This window comes from Miscanthus floridulus, chromosome 15 (genome assembly GCF_019320115.1).
Source record: "Miscanthus floridulus cultivar M001 chromosome 15, ASM1932011v1, whole genome shotgun sequence".
NCBI lineage: Eukaryota > Viridiplantae > Streptophyta > Magnoliopsida > Poales > Poaceae > Miscanthus > Miscanthus floridulus.
The window spans coordinates 3220380-3234429 of NC_089594.1; the positions used below are offsets into that span (position 1 = coordinate 3220380).

Below are 14050 nucleotides of genomic sequence, written 5' to 3' on the forward strand. Positions count from 1 at the left end.
AAGTGCGCTTCAGGAAGCTGCAAAGGCAAGTAGTGGTTGTACACTTTCTGGTAACGAAGAATGAACTCTGATGATGCCAAATATAATATGCATTGAATACATCTATCGCCCTGGACTGTAGTGTACTTCATTTTAGATTTTTATGGCACTTGTTCCCCATATTCTCCGTGTATATTGCCGTTGCTAACTAAAGAGAGATCTCTCTCATGAATAAACGATACATTTGCAATTCTCCTCTGAGAAAAAGAAACGGCTGGCATTCGCAAATAATCACAATTCGAGTGAGCACATGCACACTACACACAATCTAATGTTCCTGGAATCTCTTCTATTAATCATTAAAAGTAACTATAAAAAACTGTTAATACTAACTTCCACCCACCTAGCCCAAATTTGACTGAATTTTACATATAGGTTCTTCACTTCATTTAATTACAAGTGCTTATACAGAACCTTAAGTATCAACATGTGGGCAACCGCGCAAGGCAGTTGTTATCATAGAACTAATAGTGTTGCAGGTACATCAGTCACCACAGTGCAACCACACCTTTGTCAAATCTGTTCACCGCCGAGCATCTTCGTCAGAACCTTTTACCCATGTGACGAAAGTATGGCCTTGGAACTTCCATGCGGTTGTTGTAATATCTGAAGGCATAATGCGATCTATACATCCAACACTTTTGCATATTGGCCGATCAAATTTGCTGCATTCATCTCCTTCCTTGCTTTAGTCTGCAAAATGACAATATTAATACGGCCCATCGTAGCTAGAATGCAAGGATTTTGTAGTCAACAGTGTAACTCCAGTGGGAGTAATATGAGATTTGTGTGGTCAAAGGTTAGAGTAGTGTTGTTTCCAAAGAAAATTCATTGAGTTTGTAAATTGATTGGTTATTAAAATAAAAAGGATATACATTAGTTAAGAGTATCGATCCACCACAGACCAGTTTAAAAGAGTGTGCAATAGATGATAAAATTTGAACCTTTATGGTTGTATTTCTCAAGGCTTTGTCCATCTCCTCGAACACATCCTTTATGGTGGGGCGCCCTACACTTGAACTCGCAACGCAAAGGACTGCGATTTTCAGTATTAACACGAAATCTTCTATGATAACATCATCCCTAACACGTGGATCTATGAATTCCTCCAGTGGCTTTTTCCCACTCACTACATCCTTGGCCTTCAGACAAAAAAAATGAAAACTTAATATTGTCAAATATTTAATGGAAATAGGAAATGTGTTGATAATACAAGGGATCATAATACCGTCAACATAACCGGGTCTTGCTCAGTAAACATGAACAAAGGAAGAAGAAAAAAACAGATGTTGCTTCTGAAGTTGTAGAATCATTTCCACATGCTTGGCATATATACCATCTGAGAAATAAAAGATCATATATGTTTACCTTCTTCGTAAGTGAATCACGCGCAACAATGTCAAGTTCTATGACCTTCCGTCCTGACAGAAGCTGCAGAGCGACAACACCAAAACTATATATGTCACTGGCGCAAGTGAGCTTGGAGTGTGTGATGTACTCGGGATCCATGTACCCAATGGTTCCCCTCACATCTGTGAACACCTTGGTCTCCTCCATTTCTAGCATTTTTGCCAGCCCGAAATCAGCCAGCTTTGGCGCCTTGTTCTCTGTCAGCAAGATGTTTGTGAGCTGCAACAATTCCAATAGCAATAGCACGTTATGGTTCAGAAGCAACCTCAGTTTGTTATGCCTGCAAATTTCAACCAGCATTATTTCACCTTGATGTCTCTATGGACAATGCATCCATCAGGGTGTGTGTGAAGAAACCTCAGGACAGATGCACAATCCCTCAGGATCTTCACTCTTGTTTCCCATGGTAGCACAGAGTCAGTTCCTGCATGCCAATCATCATGAACAGAACATTGTTGTATGAGTTAGTTTCAGAATGAACCGATTGAGAGCGCTATACTAGATGATAACCTAATATATCTATTTCCCTTACTCAGTAGGTTCTGGGCAAGGTTTCCATTGGCACAGTACTCATACACCAGGTACTGATCTCCCTCCTCATCACAGTAGCCGAAGAGGCACACCAGGTTGGGGTGCCTCACCTTGGACAGCTGCTCCACCTCCCTCATGAAGGATCCCGACATCGCCGTCTTGTGGATGTGCTTTATCGCGACAAGCTGGCCACTGGGTAGCACCCCCTGGTACACCAGACCTGCGCTACCGGAGCCGAGGTAGATCCTGCTGCTCGCGTAGTTGATCGCCCTCTCGATCTCCTCCTTGGTGAATTTGTACAAGCCTGACCACTTGCTGTTCACCTCAACTTTATGTACCCTGTAGTTGCCTTGTGATGATTTTAGTGATGATTCTATAGTGGTTTCGTTTTCTTTCTTCTTGTTCCTCAGGCATTTGGTGATCATGATGGCGATGCCGACTACTAGGAACGCAAAAACTATCAGGACTGCAAATGTGCTACCTGAAATATAATTTGTGAACACGTAATGTATAGTGAAGACTTTTTAATGTCGATGAATGTTGTTGAGGTGCGCAGCGTGGATGCATAAAACAAGGGCTTGGATCGACTTACGTCTGACCTTGATGTATTCACCATCTGCAAGGTTAAGAGAGATTTCATTACATTCAAACTCAATGTACAAGTTTGGGACAGTTGATCACAACTACAAAACATGATTTATTTGATGCCTGAAAGAGTATTCGATAATTAAGTGAACCGTAGCGAACCTGCCACAAAATCACAATCAGCCTTGCAGCCAAGTACAGCCATCACCAAAACCAGAATCAGCCGAAACAACCCTCTCTCCATGCTTTTCTCTTTGAAGCTTCCAAATCGATCGAGTTACAGAGGTCCAAAGAACTCTCTGCCATGGCCCCTATAGCCAACCTTTTATTTGCCCCTCTTCCTTAGCAAACTTCGCTGGATATTCTCCTCAGTAGCATCTGGCACATCAATACTTTAATGGTGTCTTGTGTGTATCGCTCTTGGCGTTTTTGTATTATATTTGATTGATAATGTGTCGAAGAGAAGAGGAATTATGCTAGTATATAACAGCTATATGTCTCTTTCAGTCACATAGTTTTCATCGCTTGTTTCGTCTGTTGTAAGAGGTAAAGAAGCTGTAGGTTTCGTGTTCTCTGTTGTTTAATTGGACTAACTTTTATGGGTTGCAGCACAAACTGCCTGATTGGGACGTACAGGGAGTTTTGATTGGGTTCTGACGTTGTTACGCATGCTCAGTTTTTTACTTTTTTACTGGTGCCCAGTGGCCAGTGACATCGTGTCAACACAAAAAATGAGGACTGAGCGCCCTTAAAATTGATGGTACTTCAATATTTTTTGGACATTCAGGTTAAGCAGGAGAAAGGTGGGATTCTCTATTGTCACAAAGACGTTATGCAATTGATCTGCTCAAGAAAGCAACACGGAAAAGTGCAAAGCAATTTCTGCTCCCATGATGATTCAACTGAAAATTATTCACAAACGGAACAACTCTGTTAGAACAATTCAAGCAAAGAAGCATTATAGTTGGTGGCTTAGAGCCTTAGATCAATGCAAAGGGGAAGAAAAAATAATTAGTGAGAAGAGAGGAGAATGAACTTATGCACGTCTGTGTGAGCTGTTTTTGCATGTACGTGTTAATAAACATCACCCTAATCACTGTAATTAAAAAAGTAGCAAATGGCCCACATGCCAGGAAGAGGGCGTGTGTGCGTTCTACTTACTAAATTGTAAGAAGTTATTATCACTTTTCTAGATATATTATTTTTGTTATACATCTAGATTTATACTCCCTCAGTTCCTTAATATAAGCCATACAGATTTCTAAAGAAAATTCCAAAATATAGGTGCGTATCAGCTCCCACGCCGATTAGTTTGGAAACTTTTCCACCGTACATAGCACATGCCCCAACCAATCCTTTAGATTTAGGAAGCAATCTGATTGGGAGAGAGAAGATGACCTGATTTTTCTTTTTTCCTCGGTCTCACATCCTTCCTCAAGCCGTGTATTAATATTGGTGCTAAAAACTATATGGCTTATATTAAGGAACGGAGGGAGTATTATACTAGGTAAGTGCCGTGCGTTGCACCAGGAAGGATTGTTATAGGATAACATAATTGTCATGGGATAACATGTACTGTGATCGACAAAATTTCAAGGCAATAGGATCATGAAAATTTTTGTTCCTGTGAGAGGTCAATGGATGCACACCATCGATGCAATGACCCTCCTGTTGTCACATCGTCTCAGGCTCCTCTCTGCAATGCGCATACTCTGTTTCTCCTGCACCATCGATGCGGATTGCATCAAATATAGCACTCAGGCTCCTTTCAATGCTTATACTCTGTTGCTCCTGAACCATCGATGCGCATTGCATCAAAGATGGCACAAAAGACCGACAATACAAGGAAGCGGTTTGCCCTACCCCAAGAATATGTGTGGCCAAGAACTTATTTCAACTGAACTTTGACAAATAAGACCAAGACATAGTAACAAACCTGCTGTGTGTTATTCATGTTGCTGCCCCTCAACATGAACTCGTTGAAATGCTTTCCCTTAGTCATAGTTGTTAACTTTTTGGGTCGACTAGGAGTAGATCAGTGGGTATTTTGACTTCCATTCGGTATGAAACCGTTCTAGTACACATGGATCCAGAGAGAGTGAGAGAGGAGAAAGGGAGAGGTACAGACCGTCGGGCTTGGTGGACGAGCTCGAGGAGTCCATGGCGTCGGTGTCAGTGGCGGTGTAGAGGTGGCGGAGTCCCGGCGGCGTGGAGCTTCGGCGGTCCGGTGGTGCTTCCCGCCGCTGGCAGTGCCACCCTCTGGATCGGATTAGGGTTAGGACAGTGGGGCTGTGGCGGCGGTGAACCTCATACCCTGAGCCGTTTGCCCCACCTCCTCTTTATAGGCACTGTGCGACGGGGGCCCACCAGTCAGTAGTTGGCTGGACGTCCCCGATCAGGACGCGGTCAAGGGGTCCGTCTTGACCGTTGGGTCAAGACGGATGAGATCAATTCTAACATTCTTCCCCTTGATCTCAACTCATACTTTAACTTTAAATTTTGACTTTAATCCCTTTCACTTTTATTTGTTCCATCACGGATTAGTGCATAGAGCATGCTTCATCGTCACGGTCAATCGCCGATAGACTTAATAGCTACAATGCACGTCTCTGTTCTGAAACAGATTCTTCATCTTTTGGGCCCTTTATTGTCCGGAAATCATAGGCTATACCATAAACCCATGTCGACTGTGTGTTCTCTAAACACACTGGGTGGTAAGCCTTTTGTACGCGGATCCGCAAGCACTTGCTTGTTACTTTTATGTTCAATACTTTTAGTATGATTCCGGACTTTCTCCTTCACAACGTATAACTTTAACGTCAATGTGTTTGGCAGCACACTTGACCGTTGTTATAGGAGCGAGCTACTTAAATGGTTATTGCTGTTGAATACCATTATCAATTCCGGGTGTAAGTTCTTTTAACCACTTCGCCTGTCCTTAAGCCTCATAACAAGCTATACCATGGGTATGCATCTTTGATGACACCACAACTGTTTCTTTGGAGCTTTTCCACAATAAAACTCCAACTGCGAGTGTTAGCTACTATGTGGGTTTCACTAAACATCTCGCCAAAATTTAACATTTGTACCCACAACTATTTGAGAGTACTTATTCTTTCTTACTCACCATGAGACCTATAAATCTTTGCACAATTGCAAAATATTCTCAACTCCATTCCAGTGATCTATATCTGGACTGGACTTCTGCCAAAAACATCCCGGATACATAAACTGTGTAAGGGTAAGTTCTTGCTTATAAGCATTCAGTAAGCTTCCAACAGCTGAAGCATATAGGACGTCCATTTGATCGATCTCACATTTATTCTTGGAACACTGAAAGTTCCAAAAACTATTACCCTTGACTATAGGAACAGGCGCAGGTGCATTCACATATATACTTTATTTCTTTGGAATCTTCTCTAAGTATACACTTGAGATAGTTCTAATACCCCTTTTCCTTTTATCTCGGTAAGTTCTAATTCCTGGAACGAATGATGCTTTACCAAGACCATTCTCATTGAAACTTGAGGACAAGAACTGCTTCTTCTCCAACAGTAGATTAACACCACTACTATCGAGTAAGGTGCTACCCACATGCAGGATTAGGAAAATAAATTTCCCATGTTTAAACTTTGCATAAATACAATTGTCCTCTATATTCCCTTTAAACCCAAACTTTCTTATTGTACTGTCAAACTTCAAGAACCACTATCTTGAAGCTTACTTTAATCCATAAATGGATTTCTTTAGGCAACATCCCTTTACGTTCTTTTCCTTCCACGACAAAACCTTTTGAGTTATGCCATGTAAACTTTTCCATACAAATTACATCCTTCTGATGTAACTGTAAATCGTAATGTGCCACTAATACCATTATGATTCTTAAAGAATCCTTGCATGTTCATTATAATCTATTCCTTCTCTTTATGTAAATCATTTCACCACAAGTGGCGCTTTATAGCTTTCCATATTCCCTTTCGATATCTTTCTATATTCCCTTTGGAGTCACCTTTGTCTTGTAGACCCATTATAGCCTACTGTTTTGGCTCCATTAGGAATTTCTTCTAAGTCCCAAACATCGTTGGTATTTATCGATTTCACTTCATGTTCCTTTGCTTCTTGCCATTTAGACGAGTGAACGTCTCTTATGGCTTCTTCAAATGAGGTGGAATCACTCTCTATTTGAATTTCTTTCTTAACTTTTACTTCTTAGTCACCAGAAATATCTGATTTTCTTATTCTTTGAGACCTTCTAGGGCCTCGTGGCACTTCTTTAATATGGGGCTATTGTTACTCTTCATTGCCAAAAGGCAATTGTTCTATAGCCTCCTGTATCACAAGATCCTTGTTTACTTATTCATCCTCTTTAAGAGCTAACATCTGGTGTTGTATATGTCATACAACATCAGCATGTATAAAGCAATTTGTTGCTCTAAAAAACACTGTAGTGGATATGTAATCCCACTTCTATTCAAGCCTTAGGTATCTACATACCATGCTCCCCCAGATTACTCCATCTTCTGTAAAGATGGTGTATCTTCAAATTTCTTATTTTGGGTTTAATCTATAAAAAAAACTCATACGGCGCGTTTAGCACCGCCTTGATAACTCTGAACTCGTCCAGTATGAATACTAGCCGACTATGCTATCTTCCCATCGGAACTATAAAAAGTCCAGGAATTTAGCTATTTCTTTACTTTAGGGGTATCATTATTATGACCGTCTTACTCCCTCAACGATCACATTCATCTTTTATAGATCACTTTTACCTTCAATGCATAGTATGCATTGCATTATCTGAAGTATGGGGAAAGTATCTTTCTTAATTGTCTTACATTTCTCCCCCTCGAAATATGGTATGAACTTTTCTACCACAATTTCGAAACATTCAGAACTCTTGTGAATGAGAAAACTTTGATTACTTACTTCATCCACATGATTACATCATGCAAACAAAATTCGTATAGGAGTATATTTTCCTCATTACACTTCAAAACTCAACATAGTCTATTATTGTCGATACTTCTGCAAGTCACACTTGCATATCATTCTTATCTTTTGGTTCACAAACTCATTGAGTACTTATGACCATGACACAATCAGAGTGTACGGTAAATACTAGAATAGCATAAGAGCTATCCCGAACTTCTCTCCATGTGCGGGATATTTCTTTAGAGCATATGAATCATCACATCCTCCTCCCGCCATGCGGGATAAGTACTATGCCAAACTCTCCCGCCATGCAGGATTGGTTAACATATATACTAAGCCAACTTTACCCTGTCATGCGGGTATTTTCTCAAACTTTTCCCGCCATACGGGTACTATCACAAACTTTTTCCCGCCATGCGAGATAGTTCTCTTGAACAGACATAATTGCCAGGATTGGCTCGTGTTCAATCATCAAATTCAGAAATAAATCCTAATATTCTTTAACACACATGTGTAATCCAATGTTAGTCAAATTAAACATATATATGACTTTTACAACTCTCATAAGTGAAACTGAAAATAAATTTTTCTTCACAAAGAGTACATAAAAGACATTTCTCAATGAAGACTCTCATTAATCTATCTCTTTTCTTAGATCAATATCCTAAAATTCTTTTCTTTTGAAACCATTCTTTAAAGAGAACACAGCCCCTTAACCAATGGCATTCTTTCATACATAACTTGCCCTTAGGCATTTCATCATCTGAGTCACAAGTACCCAGCTCATTTCTCTTTCTGCCTTCAAGAATGAAAGCATGGAGGTCTTTTGTCTGAAAAATATTCAACAATAATGCTCATTAAACTTTGAAAACTTTATGTTCTATTCTATATCACCGTTGGACAGAAATAGAATAAAACATCATTCTTCTACATTAATTCCACATCACCGTTGGGCAGAAATAGAATTAACGTATAGAAATTCAATAATCTTGAAAACATAGAACTGCTCCTCAAAATTAAATTCTCCCGTTGGTTCGAATTTAATTAGAAGACAATCAACTTCATTGCAGCGGAAACATGAAAATACATTTCTCTAGTTTAAGAGCATTCCTTGATCTTTATATATTCTCTGAAAATTGGTCACTTTGATGCAAAATTCATCAGAGATTTAAACTTTAATCATAAAACTCATTATAATATTGTTATCATCAACGTTGGTCAGAAAATAACAATACCATAATTTAACTTTAAACTTAAACTCATAAATAAACTTATAATATTGTTATCATCAACGTTGGTCAGAAAATAACAATATTATAATTTATCTTAACTATCAACCGACTATTCCTCCAATTAAAATTTTCCAGCTGATTCTAATTTTAACTGGAGGATAAACCTTTCATCATTTACTGAATACCTATAACTGCTCTTCAAATTAAATTATCCCGTTGGTTCGAATTTAATAAGAAGACAACATCTTTAATTTTGCAGCGGAAACTTGACAAAATTTCTTTATATACTTTTCAGAAGCATTTTACTGTACTTTTCTACTTTCTGGAAAATCTAACACGTTGGTGCAATTTTACCAGAAATTTACATCTTCAAATTGATCAAAATTCATTCAAATATGCTTCTGAAAATAAATACACTTCAAAACATCATTTACTATTCATTCTGGCCCGGCTTGCAGCAGCAGTAATCCGGCCTGCCTGAAGCCTGCTCGGCCCGAAGGCCTGCCCACGCGTGCGGCCCAGCAGCAGCACCGCTCGCGGCGCCTCTCCCCCGCGCCCAGGCCGCAACCTGGGCCTGGGCCGGGATTCCTCTTGCCCGCCTGGGCTTTATTCGGCCCGAAACAATACTGGCCGTCAATCAGGATCCAACGGCCGAGCTTCATTTTCGGGAGACTAAAAACCCGACGCCGCTCGCCCCTGGAGAAACCCTAACCTCACTCTCTTCGGCCCTCTCTCTCTCTTCGCAGCGCAGCGGAGCCAGCCACCGAGTGAGGAGTAGGCGAAGCTTTGGAGCAACGGCGCCGTCGCCGGCCCCCTCGCCGGTGTGCGCGCTCCCCAGCGGGTGAGCGCGCCGCCGTCGAGTGGCCTGGCCGCGGTGCCCCTTTGGCCGGAGCCCAGCGAGGAGAGCCCCCGGCCCGGCCCTCTTTTCCCCGCGCGCCGTTCTACACAACGGCGAGGTAGTCCTTCTGGGTTTCCTTCTTCCCCTTTTCCCCTTCTGTATTTCTTCTTTTCTACTCGGATCTGATCCGATTTGGGGACGGGGATTGGAATTAGGGTTAGGGTTTCGGCAAGTTAGGGTTAGGGCCGATTCGATTCACTGTTCTTCTTCCCCATGAGTTTTCACGGATTTAGGGTTCTTTAGGGTAATCCGAATCGAATTCGAATCCCCTTCTTACTTTTTCTTTCTATCATCCGATTAGGGTTTAGGGTTCGATGAACCCTCTGTATTTCTTTTCTTTCGATCTGAACCGGATCTAGCTCCGTACTTTTCTTTTCTTTGCCCAGTGCAGTGACCTACACCTTGCAAACCAGCTCTGATACCATTGTTAACTTTTTGGGTCGACTAGGAGTAGATCAGTGGGTATTTTGACTTCCATTCGGTATGAAACCGTTCTAGTACACATGGATCCAGAGAGAGTGAGAAAGGAGAAAGGGAGAGGTACAGGCCGTCGGGCTTGGTGGACGAGCTCGAGGAGTCCATGGCGTCGGTGTCAGTGGCGGTGTAGAGGTGGCGGAGTCCCGGCGGCGTGGAGCTTCGGCGGTCCGGTGGTGCTTCCCGCCGCTGGCAGTGCCACCCTCTGGATCGGATTAGGGTTAGGACAGTGGGGCTGTGGCGGCGGTGAACCTCGTACCCTGAGCCGTTTGCCCCACCTCCTCTTTATAGGCACTGTGCGACGGGGGCCCACCAGTCAGTAGTTGGCTCGACGTCCCCGATCAGGACGCGGTCAAGGGGTCCGTCTTGACCGTTGGGTCAAGACGGATGAGATCAATTCTAACAATAGTCAGCTCACTATTCACTTATTGCACATGTGCCAAAACATATCTAAATGACACTGCAAATTTGTAGTTAACTAAGTTATCTACTCGTGCCCAACACAAATATGCACTGGCCTTTCCACTTGTGTTCACAAAAACTCCAGTATGCATGCCTTAAACTTCTATAGAAATCATGTAGCGTCGCTACTGTGCCACAGTGCGGCCAGCGGACGGCTGCAGGCGTGCAGCGGCCAGCGGGGTCCTGCTGTCGTCGTTGCCCAACGGCCCCTGCCTCTCTGCTGCTGCTAACAATGTGATGGGAAGGTCTTAACTGACCTGAAGCAAGGCTTCAAATAGAAGAAAAGTTAACAGTAATTAACACAACCATATCACCTAAAATTATCCTGTTTTACTGCCCAATAAACCTCGCTCAATAATATTTTTCATGTAAATTGACATAATTCATAGTTGTTATCATATTTTCGTGACTCCAAGGCAAATGACACACAATTCTCTTAATCTCCGAGTCTCTAAACATGAGGAATCTCTAAATATAAATCCAATCAGTTTAATGCCCAATAATATTTTAGTCAGATCATGAAACGAATCCTGTAAGGCCCATGTACATACGACAAATGTGTGATAACAGTTATAAGTTTTCAGATCCTAGAAAAGTTAATCTTCACCTATCATGATGCAAATTAAATTCAGATGCGCAAATGGCTCAACCACACTGACTACATGCTAGGTATCAAGTGCATATCTCTAGTGCTCCATGGTCCAAAATATTATCTAAATTATTTCTTGCAAAGGTACAGAGGATGTCCAAAATTCAGATAAATTTAGGGAGCAAATGTGCAGCAATAGTACTTCGCCTAGAAGAGTTTGGATGTTCCGGTCTTCTTTCTGCAGACCCTGGTCCAAACCGTAACTCTGAGCTGCTATGTGCTACAGGACCTAACAGAACAAGAAGCATTTGTTACCTAGGTCTAGGTGCGTGTTTAGTCTACTGTAGCACTTTCGTTTTTATTTGGCAATCAGTGTTCAATCATGGACTAATTAGGCTCAAAACGTTCGTCTCGCAATTTCCAACCAAACTGTGCAATTAGTTTTTTTTCGTCTATATTTACTGCTCCATACACGTATCGTAAGATTCGATGTGATGGCTACTGTAGCACTTTTTGGGAAACTTTTTGGGAACTAAACCAGCACTATTTGAAATAACTGAAATTTATGCAAGTTCATGTGTCTTAATACCTTTATTGTTCTTCACGTTGTTGGAGCCTTTTCTGCTACAAATATTTTTTTGGAAGGGGCAAACAAAATCAAGTTCTGAATAGCGGCAATGCTGGCTGGGAGAAGATGTGCTGTGCTGTATGCAGATGCATCGAAAATCTGGTGATTGGGCTGTCAACTACCTCAAAGTTTGTTAGCACCGGCTCAGCGTTGTGGAGGCGGTGAAGAGGAACAGGAGGCGTAGCCAGGGCAGATCCGTCTGGCGCGGCGATGGTGGTCCTAGCCGCGGCGCTGGTCGTTGTTAGGGTCGGCGTGGCAAAGGGCGCCGGCGGCGGCCTTGGCGTCGGCGAGTCAAGGGCTCGGCGGGTCGGTGCAGGACGGCAATGAAGGCGTGGGCTTCCGGCACGGGCGCGGCGCTGCCTTGACCGCTGCCTCCGGCAGGCAGAGCAGGAGGCACGGTTGGGGCAGATCCGTCCGGCGCGGCGAGGGTGGTCCTGGCTGCGGCTGCTTGTGGGTGTTGAGGTCGGCATGGCGAAGGGCGGCGGCGGCGGCCTCCGCGTGGGCAAGTCGAGGGCTCGGCGGCGCGGTGGAAGACGACGATGAAGGCGTGGGATTCCGGCGCGGGCGCGGCGTTGCCTTGACCGCTGCCATCGTCGTCGAGGCCCATCAGTAGCCCGCGCTCCGAGCAGGACTGCAAGGGCGATAGCGACGACGGAGGCCAGCCAAGTGTGGGGCGCGAGGAGGAGGACGACTGCCGAAGGCGAGGGCAAGTGCGCAGGCGAGGGCAGCGGTGTATTTGATTTGCGGAACCCCAGGCTTTCTTCCCTCGGCTTGAAGGGGCCTTGAGGGACCTTCGATAACTGGGCGCGGGAGGCCTTCGCGTTAAGGATCCTATAGATAGAACTGACGACCCAGCAGGCCCAACGGTGGCTCGACAAGGGCCCATTTGGCGAGGCAGTTGTGAGAGAGAATGACTGTTCAGCCCTTGTGACCGTGGATGTAATACAATCGGGAATATTCCAGCATATTCTGGAGAAGGCGGAGGGTATTAATGTATAAGGAATTGCATGTATACCCTATAAAAAGGGAGCTCTTGCATCAATAAGACGAACACTTTTTGGCTCGATTACCAAGAGAACTGTGCATTGGTAATCATGCTCGGTCGTGCGAAGGCCTAGCCTCCGAGCAATGAGCCTCCGCTCGCTCGAAGCGCAGTAGCGCAATCAGCCCCCGATCCCACACCAGAGCAGCAACTCCAGCAGCTGTAGGCTGAGTTGCAAAGAGCAAAGTAGAAAAGAGACAGACTGGCCGCAGCAGCAGCCATGAGAGAGAGCAACCCTCGCAACGCAGCAAGCAACCGAAAGTTAAATAACAGCTTGCGGTCCTGCAAGCAGAAATCCAAACTCTGATCCCAATTCAAGCAAATCAACCTTTGTCTACCAATACCCCAAACAATCCTCTGCCAAGCATACAGAACCAAACCGCCATGCAGCCGAACCCGCAAATTCAACAAGCCTCCGAAACCTTGCATAACCCGACACCACCCTCCAAACCAATAGACAACAAATCCCCATTATCCGAAGGCCTGCAAACTTCATCGTGGCCATCCACTTACAAACTCATATCCCTACCAAAGTACAATGGCCAAACCGACCCCCGTCAATTTCTCATGAGCTATGAAGCTGCAATAGCCTCCGCAAGCAGGCAGCGATAGTCTTGACCAAATCCTTCATCATCGTAGCCAAAGGAGATGCTCTTGCATGGTACCCGATGCAAAAGCCCAAGTCCATATACTCATGGGAAAACCTCTAGGACAAGATAATGGCAAACTTCCAAGGCTTCGCAAACGAATCCCTAACATCCTCTGACCTCTTTTAGTGCAAGCAACAACCCAAAGAATCACTCAAGCAATACTACCAAAGATTTGTACATCTTAAAGCAAAGGCACCAAACAAACCAGAAGAAGTCACTATCAAAGCAGCCATAAAAGGTCTTCGCATAGGACCCTTCGTAGGTCATCTAGCAAGAGTAAATCCCTCGTCTATCGAAGACCTCTATAACGTGTTCGAGAAATATTACAGATCAGACAACGACCTCCGCAGGAGAGTCGAACAGCAAAATCAATTCAAGCAACAGCCGCAACTGCAAGGTAACAAGCAACCTCATTGGGACAACAAAAACTGTAGACTACTGGTTTGCTAGGTTTGGGCCTAAAAACCTTGGGAAGGATCTTGGGGCAGCACGTGGCATCATCGGAGAGCTTGCATCGAGGCCAAGAGATCACCTGAAGGGCCCATGGTCGTTTGCGGCTTGAAAACCAATTTGGACCA

At 43.6% G+C, this 14050-nt stretch overlaps 1 pseudogene; it reads right to left on the reverse strand.

The window, feature by feature from the left end:
- Positions 1–412: 412 nt before the first annotated feature.
- LOC136506568 (probable serine/threonine-protein kinase PBL28) lies at positions 413–2871 on the reverse strand (annotated as a pseudogene).
- Between the last annotated feature and the right edge of the window lie 11179 nt (positions 2872–14050).